Raw genomic sequence first — 26,328 nt, 5'->3', positions numbered from 1 at the left:
GCATGTATCCACAAATGAATTTGGATATCTCTCTTCCCAGTTATATTTTATATTAAGTAGTATCAAATGTTTTTAGCAGCTTTCAGCCAATTTTATACTATAGGCTTAATTAATAAGCCTGGGTAATTATGTAGTTAGTAATAAAATACTAAGAATTTGGTCAAGAGACCTTGATTCTATTCTATAATTTGCTGACATAATATATAGTGGATTATCATCCATCTAAAATTACATAAAAAGCTCAAGTCTTTAGGTGTATTCAATTTCCAGGCTTTTTTTTTTCCATTTTAGACCAAACGGAAACCTAAATTTTAGGTCTTCAGTGAAGACAAGCATAATACAGTTTTGAGTATCTTACTATCCGAGCACTAACCATTTAAGCTACTCCCTAAGCCCAGATAACTATCTTTGTCTCCAATTTATATTCAAACGACACTCCTAAGTCTGCCTATCTTTACCTATCTAATACAATATGAACTGTCAAAAATACTGTTGATTTCAACTAGAAGTAAAATTTTCCCTGCTTTCAGATCATAGTGATTCCACGAAAAAATTGTTAGAACTATTCAACGAATTTAGGAAAGTTGCAGGACACAAAATCAATTCACAAAATGCAGTTGCATTTCTATATGCTAATAACAAACTACCTGAAAATTAAGAAAACAATCTCATTTATAATAGCATCAAAAAGAATAAAATATTTGGGAACAAATTTAATTAAGGAGGTGAAAAACAAGCATGGAGGACATTAGGAGAAGGAAGGGAAAAATGAAGGGGAAATTGGAGGGGGAGATGAACCATGAGAGACTACGGACTCTGAGAAACAAACTGAGGGTTTTAGAGGGGAGAGGGTGGGGATGGGTTAGCCCGGTGATGGGTATTTAGGGAGGGCACGTACTGCATGGAGCACTGGGTGTTATACGAAAACAATGAATTGTGGATCACTACATCAAAAACTAATGATGTAATGTATGGTGACTAACATAACACAATAAAATTAAATTAAATTTTAAAAAAGGAAGAAAAAATATTCAAATGAGATATACAGATACACCTAAAAAAAAAAAGGCGGTGAAAAACATGTACACTGAAAGACAATGCATCAATGAAATAAATTAAAGAAGATGCAAATAAATGGAAAGCTATTCCATCTTTGTAGGCTGAAGACTTAATACTGTTAAGATATTGACACTACTCAAAGTGATTTACAGATTCAATGCTATCTTCATTAAAATCCTGATGATATTCCTGGTAAGGAATTAATATCCAAAATAAATAAGGAAATCCTACAAATCAGTAACAAAAAATGCAAATCACCCAATTAAAAATGTACAGGGACTTAAATAGACATTTCTCCAAAGAAGACATATAAATAGATAACAAATACAAAAAGAAATGCTCAACGTCACTAACCATCAGGTAAATGCAAATCAAAGCCACCAGATAGCACTTCACACCTGTTAGGATGGCTATCATAAAAAATTTTTTTAAAGATTACGTGTTTGCAAGGATATGGAGAAAAGGAAACCTTTATACAGTGTGGGGGTGTATAATTGTTTAGACACTATAGAAAACAAAAAATTAAAAGGTAGAATGACCACATGACCAAGCAATCCCACTTCTGAGTATACATCCAAAATTACTGAAATCAGGATCTTGAAGAAATATCTGTACTTGCATATTCTATGTAGCATTGACTACATATTCTATGTAGTCAAAATATGGAAATGACCTAAACACCCACTGCTGGATGAATGAAGAAATGTGGTTTATACATAAAATGAAATATTATTCAGCATGAAACAAAGAAGGAAATGCTACCTTATATGACAATATAGAGGAAGCTGGAGGATACTAATCTAAGTGAAATAAGCCAGACATAGAAAGACAAATACTACATGATTTCACCTATCTGAGTTATTAAAAGAGTCAAACTCACAGAGTAGAATAGTGGTTGCCAGGGGCCGAGGGAGGGGGAAATGAGAGTTGTATAAGATAAGCTCTAAGGGCGCCTGGGTGGCTCAGTTGGTTAAGTAGCTGCCTTCGGCTCAGGTCATGATCCCAGGGTTGTGGGATTGAGTCCTGCATCGGGCTCCCTGCTCCGTGGGAAGCCTGCTTCTCCCTCTGCCTGCCGCTCCCCCTGCTTGTGTTCTCTCTCTCTCTCTGACAAATAAATAAAACCTTAAAAAAAGTAAGTTCTAAAGATCTGTTATAAAACATAGTGTCTGAAGTTAAAAAATACTGCACTATAGACTTAAAAGTCTCATGTTGTGTTTTTCCCACACTAAAAATTAAATAAAAAAGAAAAATAGTGTTCTTAGTGTAAATTAAAAAATCCATTTCTCTTATAAAACTAAGCATGCAAGGACCATATGATCTAAAAATGACATTGTTGGGCATTTATCCCAAATTAATATAAACTATGTTCACATAGACACACACACACACACACACACACACACACACACACAGCACATGAATATTGATAGCAGCTTTATTTGTAATAGCCTGAACCTGGAATTGAAAAAGATGCCTTTCAATGGGTGAAAAAGTATAGTACACTCAAACCATGGACTACTATTCAGCTATTAAAAGGAACATGCAATAACTTGATGACCCTCCAGGGAGTTATGCTGAGAAAAAAAAAATGTCAGAAGGCAACATATCATCTAATTCCATTTATATAACATTTTGAAATTATACCATTTTAAAAATGAAGGATAGATTTGTGGTTGATAGGGGTTATGGATGAAGGCAGTGAGATTATTAAAGAACATACACGGGATTTGGTGGTATAGAAACTATTCAGTATCTTTACTCTGGTAGTGGATACACAAACTTACACAGGTGATAAAACCATATATAATTAAATACACTTAAACATGTGCACACATACCAGTAAAACTGAGGAAATCTGAATGAAATCAGTGTATCATTATCCTGGTGTGATATTATACTATACTATAGTTATAGTCAGACCGGGTTTCAGAACTAGCTGTCGTGCTATAGTGTCAGTATCCTGGTTGTGATATTATACTATAGTTACAGTTACATAGTGTTGTAGAACTCGCTGTAATGCTGTGTAGTATCGTTATCCGGGTTGTGATATCATAGTTATATAGTGTTAAAAGAAACAGCTGTAGTTACACAGTGTCAGTATCCTGGTTGTGATATTATACCATAGTTTTGCAAATGCTATCATTGGAGAAAGCTGATAATTGTATAGAAATCTCTGTGTTATTTCTTACAATTGTATGTAACTCTGTAATTATCTCAAGAAAAATTTTCAATTAAAAAGATCCAGTCCTCTTGTTTAAAAAGTCTGGTAACACACCTGTTGACTTGTCCTAACGACAAGCCATGTTCACCCCACTGTCCCTGCTCCTACCCTAGTCATCCCTTCTTCAACTGAATGAGTCCCCTCATCACAGACAAGCTCTGAAATTTTGTTGTTCCTGATAAAGATCACTTGGCTCTGTCAAACTGTAAATCAATTTAAAACACAGCATCATCTCTTAACCTGGATTTCAAATCCATGACTTATTTTTGCCTAAAGAGATAATTAAATGCTACATGGATTATGTAAACCATGGCCATTATTTTTACCTGTCAGATATTCTACTGGTTAGAATTTGTCAGGAAGAAAAAAATTATCTGAACATTGTTTTTAACTATATTGTATATTTTGTGAATTTAATATTTAAGCTCTGTCCAGGTAGCTATAAACTTTTCTTTACAAATACAAGCAACAAAAATAAAGACCATGATCAATGGGAGTGAAAGGTGGGCTGTTCCTAAGGGTTCACTGAACCCATCTCAGGGTTTATTACTGTGATACATATCTTCACATAATATCACGGCAAGTTAAAAATTCTCATAATATTAAATAACAATGGTCACTCTAGGTGTTTTCCCTAGCTTCACGGTAAAGCAGTATCCTTCATGATATAAAAACAATTTTCTCCTGTATGGAAATCTCTGGAGAAGTGGACAGTCTTGTTTTAGAATGATTCTGAAATGATGTCGCTAAAGTTAACCCACAAGCCTCAGAAGCTGCAATTCTGATGATTCAGAAAAGAAATGTGAGTAGGAGTAAATACAAGAGAAATCACAGAGCTGGATTTTACAGTCTGCTAGCCTGATGGGCTTTTCCAGAGGATGTGGAAACTGCAAATCAAAAGGGTTACTGAATGGAAGGGCCACATTCAGCTGGAGAGACTCTAAACAAATATATATATATATATATGTATGTATATATATGTATACATATATGTATGTATACACACACACACACACACCAGTTAACTGTGAAACATCTTATCAAAGAAAGGACCTCCACTCCCTTCAGTCAACCCTATTACTAAAAGTGGTAGTTCAAATACTTCAAGTAGTTTTGCATTTACAAGGATGTCCTTGTAAACTATGAGGTGCACGCCTTCCTATTCAAATTGTAAATTCTGTTGTATGTCATGGATTCTGAAAACTGGCTCAATAAGCTAAACAGTATTCTTCCAATTTTCTTAAAGAATGCTATCTTGCCTTTTACTTTTTTTAAAGGGTATTGTGTTGAGCCTCTTTCCATCCTGATAAAAAGGGAGAAATCATTTTATCTTTCTTCTAAGCAAAGAATTTATTATTTCCAATACTGGTATAGCTTCAAATCTGAGCCCAGGTGACCTACAATATAGTTCTGGGTTGTTCAACATTAGACATTTTTTGCTGTCCATTGGTTCATGTGAAAAAAAAAAGCAACAGTGTTTCTGTTTTCTGTTGTGGTAATTGTGTGGCTGATGGATGCTACAGCTTATCTTGGCCTATGGGGTAGGATTGGACAACCATCTCTAAAAATATAGCATCCTATGATTTAAGTAGAGTTCATATAGTCCTTTTTATAGAACAACCTGAGGTCTGAATATTACTGAACAAAGCACCCATGGAGCATACAAATTTCTTCCCTTTTATGGTTTTAATAAAGTTACAAAATATATCAGCTTCTGTCAACAGAAAATAAAGTTAGACAATGTTAGAAACCCTTACATGGAACAAAAGAACTCTCTGTCCACAGCATCTCTGTGAGGTTTACTGGTACCTGCTCCTAGAATGCCAATAAGCCTGTTAGTTTGCTTCTTCAGTTTACTCTCAAGAAGATATATGACCTGGGGCGCCTGGGTACTTCAGTTGGTTAAGTGTCCAACTCTTGATTTTGGCTCGGGTCAGGATCTCAGGGTCATGAGACCATGCTCTGTGTTGGGCTTTGTGCTGGGCATGGAACCTGCTTAAGATTCTTTCTCTCCCTGCCCCTCTCCCTCCTCCAAAAAAAAAAAAAAAAGAAAGAAGAAGATATACAATCAACACATATGCACCGCAAAATGGCATCATTAACTGGAACTAATAGAATCTTTCTGACACAGCCTAACAAGGATAAGCATTTGGGTCTTCATGCATGCACTTATGCCAGATGTTTAGGATGAACAGGATGTTTAGCTTTCAAATCCACCTTTAAGGGCATTAGGGAAGCAGCTTCTATTGGTAATTCTTACAAGTTCTATTGCTGTTCCCATCATTTTCCTGTTTTATTTTCTTTAAAGATTTCATTTTATTCATTTGAGAGAGAGAGCATGAGCAGGGAGAGGGGCAGAGGGAGAAGGAGTGAAAGAATCCCAAGCAGACTCCCTGCTCAGTGTGGAGCCCAATGCAGGGCTCAATCTCACGACCTCGAGATCATGACCTGAAGCCAAAATCAAGAGTCAGATGCTTAACCAACTAAGCCACCAAGGCACCCCATCATATTCTTGTTTTAAATATACTGTACCAAACAATGAAAAAATTGGGCTGGAAATCTGGTGGCTCTGGGCTTTCTTTTCCTTCACTAGGGGTCTGGTCCTTTGCAGATGTAAATTCCTGAGGGCAGGAATTAGGTCTCTTTTAGCCACCACTACAGCCCCTGAGTCTATCACAGTGCCCCATATGTAGAGAGCATGTAATCAATACTAGCTGAGTGTGAGTTTCTTTGGGGAGGTTTCATTTTGTTTATTTCATTTTGTTCCTTCATTTTCATTAGAACTCCTATTTCAGACTTTGCCTGGTGGTGGCTCTCTTTTCATTGCCCACAATGACAAGGATTTTAAGATAAGGAAGATGAAAGTGACTCTGTCAGGGTCACCAGTTACATGTTGGAAGAAACTATGCCACATGTCAGCCTCTCTCTTCATAAGTATTTGAGTGGTGACCTTTAGGATCTCTTTAGTTAGTAAAGCATTTTCATAAATTAAAGCAACAAAAATCATTGTGGGCCAGAATAAAAACATCTTGGCTGCCTGAGTGATCTAGTCCATAGAAGCAGGTGCATAGGACACTGATTCTGTACCTCTGGAAAAATCCTTTACTCGTATTTTATGCCTAGCCTCACCTAAATTCTTCCCAACTGGACCTAAAATTTGTTAAAATTGCAGAATATACTTGACTCATGCCATTTTTCCATCTGGCTTTTAAAAACTGCATTTTGGAGGAACATCTGTTATTACACATCTGAGTCTTTTACAGTTAGATCATTAGATCACTGTTGGGATGTTTTCTTTCTTGGACTCATCTTCTGTCCTGGGAACCCTTACAGCTTTTATAATCAGCTATATAAGCTGTTCTGCTGAAAGCTTCATTCTTCCAAGGGTAAATGAACTGGGCCTACAAAGTTTGGTGCTTAATTAAAAATTTTTTTAGCTCATGAGTTATTGCAGGTTCTAAACTTAGCAAATGTCTTTCTTGAAACCCAATATGAATATTAATGTGAGACAGACTTGGAATGCCAAAGCAGTTGAGGGTGGATCAGGTACTTTATAGACACTAGAAAATTTGAATGCATAACTGTTGAGCTATGAAATGCCTTTACATAAATTTCCTGCTAAAGTCTTTTATTAAAAGGAAAAAGCATTTATATCCACATTGGTTAAATCCCATGTGGGCCATGATATCCATTTTCAGGAACCATCCAAGAGTGACTTTATAAGATCCAAATCACAAGACTGTATAAGGGGAGACTATATTGAGAACAATTTAATATTATGCAATAAACCTCATTTAACAAATATTTATTAAGACTCTCTTATGATAGGGGCTGATCAAAAAAAAAGTGAAAATGATTCCTGCATTCTATAAGTTATATTCTAAAGGGGAAAACAGACATTAAGTGATGACACAAATATATAATTGTGAATAGTGATACTTATACGGCAAAGTTTGCTAGGTGATTATCCTCCTTCCATCTTCGATATCTTCTTATGTAACAGTTGCCTGTGCCATCAGGGCAGTAATGTGCTCAGTTTAAAAAACTGTATTTCTGGGGCGCCTGGGTGGCTCAGTTGGTTAAGCGACTGCCTTCGGCTCGGGTCATGATCCCAGGGTCCTGGGATCGAGCCCCGCATCGGGCTCCCTGCTCGGCGGGGAGGCTGCTTCTCCCTCTCCCATTCCCCCTGCTTGTGTTCCCTCTCTCTCTGTCTCTCTCTCTCTCTCTCTCTCTCTCTCTCTGTCAATTAAATAAATAAAATCTTAAAAAAAAAACTGTATTTCTTTTAGCTTGTACAAAGGGATCGTTCGTTTAAAGACTCCCTTGCAGAGAGGGATGACAGAAAGCAGTATGTGATGGCTGAGTAATATTCTAGTGTGTGTGTGTGTGTGTGTATCACATCTTATTCATCCATTCATATGTGGAATTTAAGAAACAAAACAGATGATCATAGGAGAAGGGAGGTAAAAAATAAAATAAGACGAAATCAGAGAGGGAGACAAACCATAAGAGACTCTTAATCATAGGAAACAAACTGAGGGTTGCTGGAGGAGAGGGGGATGGGGCGACGGGATAACTGGGTGATGGGCATTAAGGGAGGCACTTCATGTAATGAGCACTGGGTGTTATATGCAACTGATGAATCACTGACCTCTACCTCTGAAACTAACAATACACTAAGTTAATTAACTGAATTAAAATAAAATTTCAAAAAAAGGAAAGCAGTATGTGGAAATCATTGGGTAGGGCTTCTGGAAGTTTTTTTTAAAGATGATTTAGTAGGGAGGCCTTTGATCTTACCCCTTCTTCCTGTTATCTGGAAAAGGGAAATGAAGGCTAGTGCAGTAGGGGCCATTCTGTGATAATGTGTTGACATGAGGATGGATGGCATGTGCTAAGGATGACATCAGAGAATAAAAGGAGCCTGGCTCCCTGATGGACATGAAGCTGCCTCATCTGCCCTGAAATGCTTTCCTCAGACTTCTTTAATGTAAGGGGAAAATAAAATTCTATCTTTTTAAACCACTCTTGTTTAAATTTTTTTAAATAATTCACTTTAGAATCTGTGAATGTGACATTACTTGGAAATAAGATCTTTGTAGATTTAGTCAACTTAAGATGGACTCTAAATCCAATTTGACCGGCACCCTTATAAAAGGAGGAGGATATGGGTACAGAAACAAGAGAAAAAAAATGACCATGTGAAGACATAGGCAGAGATTAGAGTTAGGCTGCCAGGAGCCACAAAACACCAAAGATTGCTGACAACCACCAGAAGATAGAAGAGGCATGGAAAAATTCTTCCCCAGAGATTTTGAGGGGAGCATGGCTCTGCCCACACTTTGATTTCTAACTCCAGAACTGTGAGAAAATAAATTTCTGTTGTTTGAAGTCACCTACTTTGTGGTAATTTGTTACTGTAGTTCTAGGAAACTAAAACACCAAGAATAAAAGTTCACTTTACAATGATAAAGTTGTTAAATAAACAAGAGAATATAACAATCCCACACGATCATGTATCTCATAATAGAGACTAAAAATACATGAAACAAAAACTGACATGAACTAATCTCAGGGACTGTTCATGGTCCAAAATGGCTGCTAGAACGCCAGCCATCACCTCTAAATTCTGGACAGGAAGAAAAAGGAAGCAGAAAAAAGACGAAGGATGTTTCTCACAACAGAGTTACCCCCTTTAAGTGCCTTTACCAGAATTCTCACTCAAAACTTTTGCTTATATCTCATCGAATACCCCTAGTTGCATGAAAGATTAGGAAATTTAGTTTTAGCTTCCTGGAGATCAGGATTCGGCTGATTAGGAAAACAGGGAGAATAGATGGTGGACTGGCAACTAGCAGTTTTTTTCATGTATGGAAGGAAGTAAAGCCTCCTGTTTAAGCATGGCACCTCTAAGTCAGATTACTTGGTTTAACATCTTCCACCTACTAGTTGTTTGATCTACAGCATGATATATAACGTGTCTAAGTCTGTTTTCTCATCTGTAAGTTTTAAATAAACAAAGACATACGTACATACGTGTGTGTATGTGTGTATCTCAAAGGGCTATTTTGAGACTTAAATAAAATAAGCATGTACAAAAAATCAGCCACATTATTATATACCAGCCTAACATGAGCTACTAATATGTTTGTATTTTATGTCTGAGCAATTCCTCTCTTAGGTATTTATTCAAAAGTAGTCTATGTACTAAGAAACCTGTATACAATTGTTCATACTCATAATAGCCTAAAACTAGAAACTATCCAACCACCCAAAACAGAATACATTAAAAAAAAAAAAACCCAGTGGGTGTCTGGGTGGCTCAGTGGATTAAGTGTCTGACTCTTGATTTCAGCTTGGGTCATGATCTCAGGGTTGTGAGATTGAGCCCCGCATTGGGCTCCATGATCAGTGCAGAGTCTGCTTGAGATTCTCTCTCCCTCCCCCTCTGCTCCTTTCTCTGCTGTCTCTCAAATAAAAAATTAAATAAAATCTTTAAAAAAATCTATTTGATTATACCACAATGAAAATGAATGCCTTCTAATTGTACTCAGTAACATTAATGAATCTCATAAGAAATTTACAAAAATTAAAAAATAAGCATAACTAAATTATAGTGTTGGAAGTAAGGATGATAGTTACCTTTTATAGTGACTTGGTGAAGAACTGAATTCTTCCCAAATACTGACCATGTTCTATTTCTTGATTTGTGTGGGAACTACACAAATGTTATCTTGGGATTATTCACTGAGTCATGCATTTATGTGTGTGTGTGTGTGTGTGTGTGTGTGTGTATATATATATATATATATATATATATATATATATACATTTTACCTTTCTTTATATGTATCACTTGGCATGACTATGCAGTTAATATTCCAAACTCGTATACCTTTGATAGTAAAAGTAGATGGGCATTATTACATGAAGACAACTGGTAAGACCTGAAACTGTCCTAGCAAACCAGGACATATGACCACCTTTGTTATATGTAAGAATAAAGTGATATTGTAAGAAAGGATGGAGGGAAGGAAGGCAAGGAAAAGAAAAAGAGCAAGAAGAGGAATAGAAGGAAAAAAGGGGAGAACGGAAGGTAAGGAAGAAAGAAAAAGCAAGAGAAGGAAGGAAGGAAAGAGAGAATAAAAGGAGGAGCTCACCCTGACCTAGATCACACTTCTTCTCCTTCAAAACCCTGGAGTGTGAGGAGGAATAATAAAACAGATAACATCCCTTTCCCCAAGGGACAAACTTTGCCTGGGTTGGGGGACAGAAAAGAGAGGAAGTTTTAGGTAGAATGTGAAATTAATTGTTTAAAATTGCTTGACCAAGACGTTAAGCAATCTTCTCACACGACTTTAAAGGTTGTGTCTTTCAGGAAAAGATAATGCCACTTACCTCAAAGCTGGGAGCTGTCGGTCATGTGGTGGTTGGTGGGGAGGGGGCTAATCTATTTCCATGTATATACACCGCCAGGTTGCAAGTGCTCAATAAAGGGACTATGCTGTCTCCTTCGGCTGCAGAGTTATTAGCTCTCCTTGATCCCTGGGTGGGCACTATGTGCACAATGGCCCTTGCTGTGGAGCACAGTTACCGGTCACAGATTTCAGTCATGTGTCTCTATCCCTATGTCAGCCTCCCAGGTCTCACCCAGCCTCTGACCATGAAGTCACGTATGCCACTTTGCTATCTCCTTGATCTGACCACCAGATTCTTCAGAGGTGCCGGTTCTCCCTTAGTCATTCTGTGCCCATCCCAGGAGCACAGAGAAGATTTCACTGTATACCCTTGTCTTTCTGAGGCAGGAGGAGACACCTACATGAGCAAGGTCTCACTCTTCTCTAAAAACATGGTGGTTTTTTTTATCGTCCTTGTGCCAAGATGTGAGAGACTTTGGTGAGGCTGATTTTTACTAGAGATCCAATGAGCCTGGAGAGACATAGGTCTCTCTTACTTTCAGATTCTCAACTTTGAGGGTTTTTTTTTTTTTCATGTGTCTCCTTCTATCAGAAATTTCCAACGGGTGTAAGAAAAAAACTTCAAAGTAAACTCCTGCTTCCTCTCCTAATTCTTCACTCTTCCCTAGATCAGAGCTCTGTCTAGTCTGGGTAATGCAGATGCTGCTGGCTGGACTACTCCTCTTCCTAAATCTTTCTTTCAAGTGAACTCAAAAAATTTATTATAGGTGCTAGAAATGTGTAATCCTGACAACTCTCCCCCGAGACAAATGGCAATGTCACATCTTCACACGTGAATAAAGGATGCTTGTGGGTAGAAGTACAAAAACACACCTGTTATTTTTGTCAAATTATTATCCTGGTGGAATCTAAGACACACATCAAAAATTTTTAGAATAGTTCGAACAGTGATTTCCTGGTATTCTATAAATCTGCAATAGTTAATAACCCTAACGAAGGCCACATTTACATTTAGAGATGATGACAAGCAATGTGTAAAGCATATATAAAATTATAAATGGATCATTCCCATTTAGAGAGGACCTCAACATTCAGCAATCTAGGAAAAATCCATGTTTAAATCTGAGCAAAATGACCAAGTGAGAATGCACTTTGTCTCTACGGTATGCCTCATAGTTTCTCAACACAATTAAGATAGACCCTGCATGACTACAAATAATATATCCTCCTTCAGGGACTAATTTCTTTTTACAAACTTATCACCCTTGGTTATCACTTATTATATTATAAATACATTAAAGGAAATCCACAGTTCTGCCACCAAATTACTTATTATACCCCTCTTCTTAAAAAAAAAAAAAGCTAATCCTAAAGGTGAACTAGATAGAATTCTAGTAATTTTGAGTTCTGTAACCAAAAATATGTGTTTAAAAGAAATGCATTTATGTATGTAACGTTGAAATGTTAGACATATTTGATGTTTTTAATATTATTCTTTTTTCATGGAAAATGCCTGTTCACTTTAGAAGCAATTTTATGTGAATGGAATATTCTACCTACAAAGAATGAACTTTAAACCCAGTTTTGATCTAATAGCATTATACTGGTGATATAAATCTCTTGTGTGTGTGTGGTTCCCTGTAATGTTATTGTGTTTATGGTTATTGTCGTGCACCACAGGAGTGATGGATGGCAAGGAGGCTTAAACCGATTTTATCAAGTTCGTGCTAATCTCACACCGCCCCTTCATAAATCTGAATAATTTGTTACTGCTCTGCAACCCTCATATGAGCTCTAGAGTGGTTTTGGTCTGAAATTATGTATTACTGCAACCTCCTCTGAAAATGGTAACGGCTTTTATTGTTTCCATAACTGAATTATGTTTTCATATCTTTTACACTGCTGTAGTGGATATTGCTTAGCAACAAGTCTCCAAGAGCCTGGGAGTGGAGCACACCTCATTAGCATAATATGCTAATCCCCCTGTTCTTGTTACCACCTGGGTAAATTCACTGCTGGCCCCTCTGACTTGTCTAGCCCAGCAGAATGATTCCTTTTCACCTTCTAAACGAAGTTCGTATTTATATGCAATGAAACATTAACTCTTAGTGATATGGCAGCAAATATCAAATATTAAGTAGAGAAGATCACCCTGGTCCCCCAACAGGGACCTAATATACATAAAAGCATTTTCATATGGAGATGGATTTTTTAAAAATAAATACCACTTAACAAAAGAAAACCCATGCCACATCATTGTACTTCTAAACATTTATTCTGTTTAAAATCAGAATACAAATGATATACCACAAATACAAAATGCTCCTTGAAGGAGTGGCTTCACACTGAGAAATGCATGCTATTTTTCCTAGCCTTCTTTGTTATCTGAGAGTGTACTTTAGGGAGACAAAAGATTTTAGGGTAAGCCCATGGCAAAGGAAAAGAACTTTCTGCTATCCAAAATTACTTCTATGTAGTTTGAATAAGTGATTTCGGTTTTGTTAGAACAGACAGAAGTGCTTCTAAAAATACCTATGAAAATCATAGCTCACCTTAAAAACAACTGAATCAACCAGAAGTTGTGTAGGGCAAGCACAAAACATGGATTTTACCCACTGAAGATTTAGCTCCCAAGATGTGCAAAATATATTACGATAATTTCTTGGCATTGGCTTTAGCTATTTTTATCTTCCGGCCTAGACTTCTTGTGGGTTTTTTTTTTTTAAGATTATTTATTTATTTGACAGAAAGAGACATAGCGAGAGGGAACACAAGCAGGGGGAGTGGGAGAGGGAGAAGCAGGCTTCCTGCTGATCAAGGAGCCTGATGTGGGGCTCCATCCCAGGACCCTGGGATCATGACCTGAGCCAAAGGCAGACGCTTAACGACCGAGCCACCCAGGTGCCCCTTCACGTGGTTTTCTCAGGAGGATTCTTTACTCAGTCTACCCTGTTGGCCTCTGGGGGACATGAGGAACTGAGGCAAGCTCTTCTTTTCTCCTGGGTTTAATTTTTTAAAGTGGGTTAATATGCTTTAAAGACTGTTAATCAGAAAAGGGAAAAGTTGTGTATGACACTATGAGAAACCATGATAGTTTCAATGGAATATAAGAACATTTTAGAAATCTGGAAACATCACTCTTATGAATTAGCCAACCTCTTTTGAAAATTTCTGTTAAATAGCACATCAGCAGCCATGGATCCTAACTCTATTTTTCTCTTCTTTCAAACTATTAAATTTCTAACTTAAAGGTGGTTAATGTTCTTACAGAAACTGATATAGAAATATCTGCCTAGGGGCACCTGGGTGGCTCAGTCGTTAAGCGTCTGCCTTCGGCTCAGGTCATGATCCCAGGGTCCTGGGATCGAGCCCCGCATCGGGCTCCCTGCTCCGCAGGAAGCCTGCTTCTCCCTCTCCCACTCCCCCTGCTTGTGTTCCCTCTCTCGCTGTGTTTCTGTCAAATAAATAAAATCTTAAAAAAAAAAAATACCTGCCTAACAAATGGTTCAACCAGCACCACCAAACACAGCAAATATTTTTTTTAAAAAGGTAATAAATTGTCTTAAGCAATTGGAAACTGAAAGTTTAAAAGACCTTTGAACCTTGAGATAAGCAGTATTATAGAAATAGAGCAAAGATTTGGTGAAACATCATAAAATATGGCTATACTAGACTAGTATAATTTCTGATATTCTAAAATTGTTAATAGAATTAAAAAATATCCAGAGTTGGCTTCCTGTATTAAATTTTTTTTTTGCCCATGACAATTTATTTATTCCACATGTCCACTCATGATCAAAGTGAACATTTAACCATTGAAACTATATTACAAATATAATAGATCAGTGTTTTAGAATAGTGAATTTACCAATTTTATAAAAATGGCAACTTTTTCAGAAACAGAATATAGATAAAATGCATGCCATATCTCAATGGAATATCACATAAAATATTAATTCATGAATATTGATTGTCTTTGTTTATTCAAGAATATTGATTGTCTAATGTTAATCATTGAACTGTTCAAAACATTCAGAAAATGAACGTCTTTCTTTGAAATTTTTAATACTATTTCTACATATTTCTGTTGCTTTAATGTCAATACTTTGTTTAAAATTTTAAAATATCCTGTATTAAATTTTATATACAAATTCATTCTGAGGAAAAGGTAATCATTCCTAAGTTCTTGGATCCTGCCATCCATAATGAATAATGTTAAATGCTTCTTTTGACAAGGAATATTTATCACCTGAAACTCAAAGTGTTGTTTTCTTTCCACACTTTGTTTCCATTTTTAGTTTTTTGCCTCCCCTTTCTGGTTATTCCAGTTATCTCTGTAGCATTGAATGATAGATCATCTGACCACTGAATGAAATTTCTCTTATTTTATTTTGACACTAACTCCTTGGTAGTTCTACAAGATACTGGAGTATTAAGAAGAGTTCTTCAAGTCAAGTCATAAGGTCATCTTTTTCTTTTTTCCCCTCAAACTCCAAAGACTCGGTGCTATTAAAAAAATAGTCTATCTAGGGGCGCCTGGGTGGCTCAGTTGGTTAAGCATCTGCCTTTGGCTCAGGTCGTGATCCCAGGGTCCTGGGATGGAGCCCCACTTTGGGCTCCGTGCTCAGCAGGGAGCCTGCTTCTCCCTCTTCCCCCACTCGCACTCTCTCTCTCGCTATCTCTCTCTTTCAAATAAATAAATAAAATCTTTTAAAAAAATCTCTTTATCCATCTACGAAGAGAGGAATAATAATCATAATGATACCATGTCATAGTTGCTAGGTACCATTATTTGGAATAAAAAAAGATAAGGGAATGAGATAGAACAGGTGACAGTTAATGAATAAAGAGACAAAAATCATACTTTTTCTTTTCAGAATGGTCTCCATTTTTTTTAGTATAGTTGACACACAATGTTACATTAGTTTCAAGCATACAACTCAGTGATTTGACAAATTTATACATTATGCTATGTTTACCACAAATCTAGCTACCACCTGTCCCACTACATTGCTATTATAATACCACTGACTGTATTCCTTATACTCTGATTTTATTCCCAGGACTTACTCATCCTATAACTGGAGGCCTGTATCTCCCTCTCCCCTTCACCCATTTTGCCTAAGCTCCCATCCCCCTTCCCTCTGGCAACCATCAGTTTGTTGTCTGTATTTATAATTCTGATTCTGCTTTGCTTATTCGTTTTTCTGGATATCACTTGTAAGTGGAATCATATAGTATTTGTCTTTCTCAGTCTGACTCATTTCACTTAGCATAACACCTTCTAGGTCCATCCATGGTGTCTCAAATGGCACAATCTTTCTTTTTTATGGCTGTGTAATATTTCATTATGTATATATACCACATTTTCCTTATGCATTCTTCTACTGATAGACATTTAGGTTCCTTCCATGTCTTGGCTATTGTAAATAATCCTGCAATAAACATAGGGGTGTATATATCTTTATGAATTAGTCTTTTCATTTTCCCTGGGGAAATACTCAATAGTGGAAATATTGGATCACATGGTATTTCTATTTTTAATTTTTTTTAACAATTTTATATATTATCTTGTGCATCAGTCATGTAAACACACCAGTCAGATCTCCTGCTGCAAGGAGTATAACTGACTGACGGCCTCAGCTACTACTTCTCTGGATCCCCATCAACATTCATGCTAAGGCCACACAATGTCCAGTGGTGAAGAGGACACCATCTTATGTGGAATATGGAGTGTTCGTGTCATAAGCAGGCAGCTCAACTGCTGAAAGTTTCATTGATGGTTACCTAGGATAACATCCTAGTGGAGGAGCCACTTTTTCCAGGCCTCTGCAGGTGAGAAGCTAGAAGCTTCAGGTGTTTGAAAGACAGGAGGAGGGCACTTGTACATGCATTTCCCACTGCACTGCCAACACCAGAGTTGGCTGATTTGTTACTATCATCTTCTATAGAGGGATAATGAGAAATTGGGGGCCGTTAACAAGCAGTATATCTCTAACAAAGGACCTCTTTGGTTGCCTACAAAGATTTTACCTCCTCCAGTACAAAAGTAGACACTGCTAAGCAGCAGATTAAAAATCTCATAGTCATAAAACAAAGACATTTAAATTCATAAAGTGAATCTGCAATGCCAAAAGTAGAGTCCTGGTTGGAAAAACCTAAAAACACAGGATGGGAATATCTGGGTGGATGCCTCTGAGGAAGTTGGCTCTGCAGAATACCCTGAACCCATACAGCTTGCTGAGGAAGTCCATCCTTTCTTAGTAAGAGCTAGCATTTCTCATCCATTAGAAGATGCCACAGAGGCTGCTCTAAACAAAGCAACAAGTGTTCCCTTCAGATGCTATTTCTACCTGCTCTACTGATAGCTAGGACAATAAATGGGTTAAATCCCAGAAAAAAACAGACTGGAATTTTATTGGGCATGATAAGAGATGAAAAAAGAATTAGGTAGTATATACTAGAAAGAGCCAGGTGAATACCCTGGGATTGGGTTTTGAGGATGACTGATTAAGAATGTAAGATGGGATAAGCAAGAATTCTCTGACTTTGAGGTACTTTCTCAAGGCATTTCCTAGGGCAGGGACTCCAGGGGATCAGGCAAACTCATTGTTAAAATGGCTATTAGAAGCATGGAGAAAGCAATGGCCAACACTAAGTGATGTAGAGATGACTGAATTGCCCTGTCAGACAGTGAAGGAAAAAGATAGGCTGAAAGATGTGGGCATGCTGGGATGAATAAGCTATGAAACCTGAAAGCCCAACAAAAGATTGTGTCCCATGGAAGGATACCAAAGATGCATCACTTCACCAAGGCCGTTGGGATTCTGAAACAAGTCAAAGAATTATATATGCCTTTGGAGAACAATTCCTGGTATGTTAGTTCAAATCTGGTAGAAATGAAATAGTTCACCATGGGATACCAGGTGACTGAGCCTGGAACTGTCCATCATAACCTGGGTTCTGTCAGACCCGTTAAATTATACAATTGGGTACACGTTAGATTGATCCCATAAAGGACCAGGAGGCATAAAGAAGCTATTTAGACATGTTCCTAGGCCCCCATATTATCTGACACAGATGGACCAACATCTCTTCTCCAGTTCATATCGTTGGCTTAATTGGTTGTGTGTGTATATGTGTGTTGCGGGAGGGGGTGGGGGGTATCCCATATGACCAGCTAGAGGAGGAGGAGGAAAAAGCCCAAACTTTGTTTAGAATAGGCTAGCTTAGTAAGCAGATACAAGCTACAAATTGACCGTGGCTGCATTAAAGCCACATTCAGGGGTGATCTTGAAAGACTGGAGATGAAAACTTCTCCAAAGAACAGAGACACAGTGCATTTGATCATCCACTGTGTATGGAAAAAGTGGCCCTAGGTGAGGATACATGCAAATTTCTGGTCAGTGACCAACAGCCTGGATGAATGGCCAGAGGCCTGGAATGAAAAAGACTGAATGACCAGAGACAAGGAATTCTGCTATAGAATCACATGGATAAACAGATGGGATTGAACACAAAGTCATCAACTTCCATGAGAAAGCATCTACCATGAAAGAGGCACTGAACAACCACACTATCAAAATGTCTTGGACCACTGATGTTACCTTCTGTTATTGATCACCTTAGAACTATCACTACTGGCACATGAGAACAGTAGACACAGTAGCAGAGACAGAGGCTATGGATGGAGCCAACAGTATGGACTCCCACTTACCAAAGAAAATGCAGCTACTGATGCTTCTCAGTATCCTAACAACACCATTCCTCTAATATAGCAAAATTCCTGGAGATCAACTGACAACTTGGTGACAAGTTCACCACATTGGCCTCTTCATCCTAGAAAGGCCAATGATTTATATTAACAGGGATACCGAAGTACTCTAGGTATGTTTTTCTTTCCTAACCAAAAAAACCCTCAGTACTATCACCTGGGAGTTTACAGAAATGCCTTATTTATAGGCATAGAATCCCACAAAGCCTAGCAATCAAGGGACCCACTTTACAGAAGTGGAGATGTGGGGGTGGGCCAACATAAGGTCATATCATTCATAGAGTCCACTGTTCACTGACTACACAAACCCAAAGGAGCAAGTCTTACAGAGCACTGAAATGCCCTTTGAAAAGTGTAGCTAAAATACCAGCTCAGAGGTAGCATTCTAAAAGGATGGGATGTCATCCTTCAGGATACAGTATAAGCATTAAATTAGAGACTATACGCTGTGTTCTCGAAAGAAATGATACATGAATGTGGGAACCAAGGAGCCAAATCATGGATATTTCATCTCTAGAAGATGTATTTGGGTCTTTATTCTTTCATATCATTCTTTAACATGTTTACGGTTTTCTCTACATTCTTAAACATAAGGGATATAGTTATAACTGTTTTAATGTTCTGTTTTTATAGTTACAGAATTTTTGTTTCTCTTACAAATATATATTACTTTTTATAGTTTCTAGTTCCCTGCCAAAATTTAACTTTGCTTTTATCTGCTTGTACATAGTAAGGGTACTTGTTTTACAATCCATGATAATTCCAATATCTCTAACGGTGATGGTTAATTTTATGTGTCAACTTGACTGGACTAAGGGATGTCATGATAGCTGGTAAAACATTATTCCTGGGTATGTCTGCAAGGGTGTTTCTGGGAGAGACTAGCATTTGAATTATTCATCAAATAAAGCAGATGGCCCTCCCTAATGTGGGTGAACATCATCCAATCTGTTGAGGACCCAAACAGAGCAAAAAGGTGGAGGAAGGGCGAATTTGCTCTCTCTGCTTAAGTTGAGACATCCATCTTCTCCTGCCCTAGAACATGGCTGCTTCAGGTTCTTGGGCTTTCAGACTCAGATCTGGACCTACACTCTCACCCTCCTACTCGGAGGCTTTCAGACTTGAACTGAATTATACCACTGGCTTTCCCGGTTCTCCAGCTTGCAGACAGGAAATTTCAAGACTTCCTGGCCTCCATAACCACGTAAGCCAATTCCTATTATAAACCTCCTCTTGTATATAAGAGGATAAAACCAGTAGGGCGTGTGTGTGTGTGTGTGTGTGTGTGTGTGTGTGTGTGTGCGCGCGCACGCACGCGTATGTGTGCGTGTGTGTGCGTGTGCACACATCCTTTTGGTCCTGTTTCTTTGGAGAACCCATATACATTAATCTTTATATTTCTGTTTTCCGTGTTTTCCTATGTTTCTTTCTCAGGTTGTCTTGTCTCTTCCTTGTGCCTATTTTTAAGTAGTCATTTGATGCTATATTTGGAAAAAAATATTTGTAGAAACAATTTGAGTTCTAAGATGGTAAAATTTGCCTTCAGGGAATATTTTCATTTGCTTCAGTCAGATGCTTGATGCTTGGGAACACTAGCACTCCAGGACCATCTTAATACAAATTCAAGTTTTAAGATTTTCTAGATCACTTGGATGACATGAGGCTTGGCTACATACTATTATAAAGCTTGTTTATCCCCATTCCACGCTTATAGACTAGCTTCTTCAGGACCAAAGAGAGGGCATTTATCAAAGTCGGCAGTCACTGGTGAGTCTCAGACACTGAGTTTTCATCTTCCTATACCTTTGAGGTCACCAGAAGCACAATTCAGTGTCTCAACTGTCTCTTATGCATGGACAAGTGATCCACGAAAAAAGCTGTCCAAGCACTTGTTTTACTTCTCTAGGTCCTCAGCATCTTGTCTGGTCATGCTAGCATTTTGATGTGTTTTGGAAAATGCTTTAATTTTTTTCCTCCAAAATACATGTTTTCAGTGGCAGGTTTGGTCAAATTTACCTAATCCAACATTAGTGGAAGTGGAAGCCCCATGATACTTTAATTCTAGGAAAACAAATCACATCAGTAACATTTAAAAGGGAAGGGAAAATGTAGTTTGACAATATGAAAAGAGGCACGTTTATTCATATCCATTTAAAGTTGAGGGACAATTATGGGGAAAAATTCTAGACTTAAGTGGCTTCAGAAGATAGAACAAGGAAAAACAGGCTAAATTAAAAAAAAATTGCAACTAATGATAAGACAATCAAACGGGGAAATTTTGCTTTAAAAGCTAGTGAGATGCCTAACTGAATAAATCCAATTAGCAATTAACCATTTGTCAAGTATTCATACATATGATATAAACTGGACTAGTTGGCCTCTAGAATCCCTAATAAGACTCTGAGATTCTTTAATCCCAGTAGGAAATGGAGATGATCTCTGAGTTGTGTCTGTAGTCTAAAAAACAGTAATTTTTTTTGTTTTTTTTTAAATTTTTTTATTGTAATGTTAATCACCATACTATACATCATTAGTTTTTGATGTAGTGTTCCATGAGTCATTGTTTGTGTATAACACCCAGTGCTCCACGCAGAACGTGCCTTCTTTATTACCCATCACCAGGCTAACCCATCCACCCACCACCCTCCCCTCTAGAACCCTCAGTTTGTTTTTAAGAGTCCATCGTCTCTCATGGCTAGTCTCCCCCTCCGATTTATTCCCCTTCATTCTTCCCCTCCTGCTATCTTCTTCTTTTTTTTTTTAACATATATTGCATTGTTTCAGAGGTACAGATCTATGATTCAACAGTCTTGCGCAATTCACAGCGCTCAGCATAGCACATACCATCCCCAATGTCTATCACCCAGCCACCCCATCCCTCCCACCCACCCAACACTCCAGCAACCCTCAGTTTATTTCCTGAGATTAAGGATTCCTCATATCAGTGAGGTCATATGATACATGTCATTCTCTGATCGACTTATTTCACTCAGCATAACACCCTCCAGTTCCATCCACGTCGTTGCAAATGGCAAGATCTCATTCTTTTTGATGGCTGCATAATATTCTATTGTGTATATATACCACATCTTCTTTATCCATTCATCTGTCGACGGACATCTTGGCTCTTTCCACAGTTTGGCTATTGTGGACATTGCTGCTATAAACAACGGGGTGCACGTACCCCTTCAGATCCCTACATTTGTATCTTTGTGGTAAATACCCAGTAGTGGAATTGCTGGAACGTATGGTAGCTCTATTTTCAACTGTTTGAGGAAACTCCATACTGTTTTCCAGAGTGGTTGCACCAGCTTGCATTCCCACCAACAGTGTAGGAGGGTTCCCCTTTCTCCACATCCCCGCCAACATGTGTCGTTTCCTGACTTGTTATTTTTAGCCATTCTGACTGGCGTGAGGTGGTATCTCATTGAGGTTCTGATTTGGATTTCCCTGATGCCAAGCAAAGTTGAGCACTTTTTCATGTGTCTGTTGGCCATTTGGATGTCTTCTTTGGAAAAATGTCTGTTCATGTCTTCTGCCATTTCTTGATTGGATTATTTGTTCTTTGGGTGTTGAGCTTGATAAGTTCTTTATAGATTTTGGATACTAGCCCTTTATCTGATATGTCATTTGCAAATATTTTCTCCCATTCTGTCAGTTGTCTTTTGGTTTTGTGGACTGCTTCTTTTGCTGTGCAAAAGCTTTTTATCTTGATGAAATCCCAATAGTTCATTTTTGCCCTGGCTTCCCTTGCCTTTGGTGATGGTTCTAGGAAGAAGTTGCTGCAGCTGAAGTTGAAGAGGTTGCTGCCTGTGTTCTCCTTTAGGATTTTGATGGACTCCTGTCTCACATTTAGGTCTTTCAACCATTTGGAGTCTATTTTTGTGTGTGGTGTAAGGAAATGGTCCAGTTTCCTTCTTCTGCATGTGGCTGTCCAATTTTCCCAACACCATTCGTTGAAGAGACTTTTTTCCGTTGGACATTCTTTCCTGCTTTGTCAAAGATTAGTTGACCATAGAGTTGAGGGTCCATTTCTGGGCTCTCGATTCTGTTCCATTGATCTATGTCTGTTCTTGTGCCAGTACCATACTGTCTTGATGAGGACAGCTTTGTAATAGAGCTGGAAGTCCGGAATTGTGATGCTGCCAGCTTTGCTTTTCTTTTTCAAGATTCCTCTGGCTATTCGTGGTCTCTTCTGGTTCCACACAAATTTTAGGATTATTTGCTCCTTTTCTTTGAAAAAAAGTGGATGGTATTTTGATGGGGATTGCATTGAATGTGTAGATTGCTCTAGGTAGCTTTGACATCTTCACAATGTTTGTTCTTCCGATCCAGAAGCATGGAACGTATTTCCATTTCTTTCTGTGTTCCTCAATTTCTTTCATGAGTATTTTATAGTTTTATGAGTACAGATCCTTTGCCTCTTTGGTTAGATTTATTCCTAGGTATCTTATGGTTTTGGGTGCAATTGTAAATGGGATCAACTCCTTGATTTGTCTCTCTTCTGTCTTGTTGTTGGTGTATAGGAATGCCACTGATTTCTGTGCATTGATTTTATATCCTGCCACTTTACTGAATTCCTGTATGAGTTCTAGCAGTTTTGGGGTGGAGTCTTTTGGGTTTTCCACATAAAGTATCATATCATCTGCAAAGAGTGAGAGTTTGACTTCCTCTTTGCCGATTTGGATGCCTTGGATTTCTTTTTGTTGTCTGATTGCTGTGGCTAGGACTTCTAACACTATGTTGAATAGCAGTGGTGACACTGGACATCCCTGCGTGTTCTTGACCTTAGGGAGAAAGCTCTCAGTTTTTCCCCATTGAGAATGATATTCGCTGTAGGTTTTTCATAGATGGCTATTATGATATTGAGGTATGTACCCTCTATCCCTATACTCTGAAGAGTTTTGATCAAGAAAGGATGATGTACTTTGTCAAATGCTTTTTCTGCATCTATTGAGAGGATCATATGATACTTGTTCTTTCTTTTCTTAATGTATTGTATCACGTTGATTTGCAGATGTTGAACCAACCTTGCAGCCCAGGGATAAATCCCACTTGGTCATGGTGAATAATCCTTTTAATCTACTGTTGGATCCTATTGGCTAGTATTTTGGTGAGAATTTTTGCATCTGTGTTCATCAAGGATATTGGTCTGTAATTCTCCTTTTTGATGCGGTCTTTGTCTGATTTGGGGATCAAGGTAATGCTGGACTCATAAAATGAGTTTGGAAGTTTTCCTTCCATTTCTATTTTTTGGAACAGTTTCAGGAGAATAGGTATTAATTCTTCTTTAAATGTCTGATAGAATTCCCCTGGGAAGCCATCTGGCCCTGGGCTTTTGTTTGTGGGGAGATTTTTGAGGACTGCTTCCATTTCCTTAGTGGTTATAGGTCTGTTCAGGTTTTCTGTTTCTTCCTGCTTCAATTTTGGTAGTTGATACATCTCTAGAATGCATCCATTTCTTCAGGTTATCTAATGGCTGGCACAGAGTTGCTCATAATATGTATTACAATTGTTTGTATTTCTTTGATGTTGGTTGTGATCTCTCCTCTTTCATTCATGATTTTGTTGATTTGGGTCATTTCTCTTTTCTTTTTGATCAGTCTGGCCAGGGGTTTATCAATCTTGTTAATTCTTTCAAAGAACCAGCTCCTAGTTTTGTTGATCTGTTCTACTGTGCTTTTGGTTTCTAGTTCATTGATTTCTGCTCTGATCTTTATTATTTCTCTTCTCCTGCTGGGTTTAGGCTTTAGTTGCTGTTTTTTTCCCAGCTCCTTTAGGTATAGGTTTAGGTTGTGTATTTGAGACCTTTCTTGTTTCTTGAGAAAGGCTTGTATTGCTATATACTTTCCTCTTAGGACTGCCTTTGCTGCATCCCAAAAGATTTTGAACAGTTGTGTTTTCATTTTCATTGGTTTCCATGAATTTTTTTAATTCTTCTTTAATTTCCTGGTTGACCCATTCATTCTTTAGTACGATGCTCTTTAGCCTCCATGTATTTGAGTTCTTTCCGACTTTCCTGTTGTGATTGAGTTCTAGTTTTTAAGCATTGTGGCCTGAAAATATGCAGGGAATGATCCCAATCCTTTGGTACCGGTTGAGACCTGATTTGTGACCTAGGATGTGATCAATTCTGGAGAATGTTCCATGGGCACTAGAGAAGAATGTGTATTCTGTTGCTTTGGGATGGAATGTTCTGAATATGTCTGTGAAGTCCATTTGTTCCTGTGTGTCATTTTAAGTCTTTATTTCCTTGTTGATCTTTTGCTTAGATGATCTGTCCATTGCAGTTAGGGGGCTGTTAAAGTCCCCCACTATTATTGTATTGTTGTCAATGTGTTTCTTTGCTTTTGTTATTGATTGTCTTATATAATTGGCTACTCCCAAGTTAGGGGCATAGATATTTACAATTATTAGATCTTCTTGTTGGATAGACCCTTTAAGTAGGATATAGTGTCCTTCCTCATCTCTTATTACAGTCTTTGGTTTAAAATCTAATATGTCTGCTGTAAAGATTGCCACCCCAGCTTTCTTTTGGTGTCCATTAGCATGGTAAATGGTTTTCCACCCCCTCACTTTCAATGTGGGGGTGTCTTTGGGTCTAAAATGAGTCTCTTACAGACAGCATATCGATGGGTCTTGTTTTTTAATCCAATCTGATAGCCTGTGTCTTTTGATTGGGGCATTTAGCCCATTTCCATTCAGGGTAACTATTGAAAGATAGGAATTTAGTGCCATTGTATTGCCTGTAAGGTGACTGTTACTGTATATTGTCTGTGTTCCTTTCTAGTCCATGTTGCTTTTAGGCTCTCTCTTTGCTTAGAGGACCCTTTTCAATATTTCTCGGAGGGCTGGTTTCGTGTTTGCAAATTCCTTTAGTTTTTGTTTGTCCTGGAAGCTTTTTATCTCTCCTTCTATTTTCAATGACAGCCTAGCTGGATATAGTATTCTTGGCTGCAAATTTTTCTTTCTTAGTGCTCTGAAGATCTCATGCCAGTCCTTTCTGGCCTGCCAGGTCTCTGTGCATAGGTCTGCTGCCAATCTAATGTTTCTACCATTGTAGGTTACATATCTCTTCTCCTGAGCTGCTTTCAGGATTTTCTCTTTGTCTCTGAGACTCGTACGTTTTACTATTAGATGTCAGGGTGTTGACCTATTTTTATTGATTTTGAGAGGGGTTCTCTGTGCCTCCTGGATTTTGATGCCTGTTTCCTTCCCCACATCAGGGAAGTTCTCTGCTATAATTTGCTCCAGTATACCTTCTGCCCCTCCCTCTCTTTCTTCTTCTTCTGGGATCCCAATTATTCTAATGTTTCATTTTATCTTATCGCTTATCTTATCGCTTATCTCTCGAATTCTGCCCTTATGATCCAGTAGTTGTTTCTCTCTCTTTCTCAGCTTTATTTTCCATCATTTGGTCTTCTATATCGCTGATTCTCTCTTCTGCCGCATTTATCCTAGTAGTTATTGCCCCCATTTTTTATTGCACCTCATTAATAGGCTTTTTTATTTCGATTTGGTTAGATTTTAGTCCTTTTATTTCTCCAGGAAGGGTGTCTCTAATAACTTCCATGTTTTTAAGCCCAGCTAGTATCTTTAAAATCATATTCTGAATTCTAGGTCCGACATCGTACTAATGTCCGTACTGAGTAGGTCCCTGGCAGACGGTACTACCTCTTGTTCTTTTTGCTGAGGTGATTTCTTTCATCTTGTCATTTTTTCCAGAGGAGAATAGATGAATGAGAGAACAAAATGCTAACAGGTTAACAACATCCCCAGCAAATATACCCTAAACAAATCAGAAAAGACCTGAAACCAGGGGAAAAGAAAGGGAAAGAAAGAAAAAAGAAAGAGAA

This window comes from Callorhinus ursinus, unplaced genomic scaffold (assembly GCF_003265705.2).
Source record: "Callorhinus ursinus isolate GAN/ISIS: 27379988/994484 unplaced genomic scaffold, GSC_fseal_2.0 scaffold8, whole genome shotgun sequence".
Classification (NCBI taxonomy): Eukaryota; Metazoa; Chordata; class Mammalia; order Carnivora; family Otariidae; genus Callorhinus; species Callorhinus ursinus.
The sequence above is the reverse complement of the archived record's forward strand: the minus strand, read 5'-3'. Positions refer to the sequence as shown.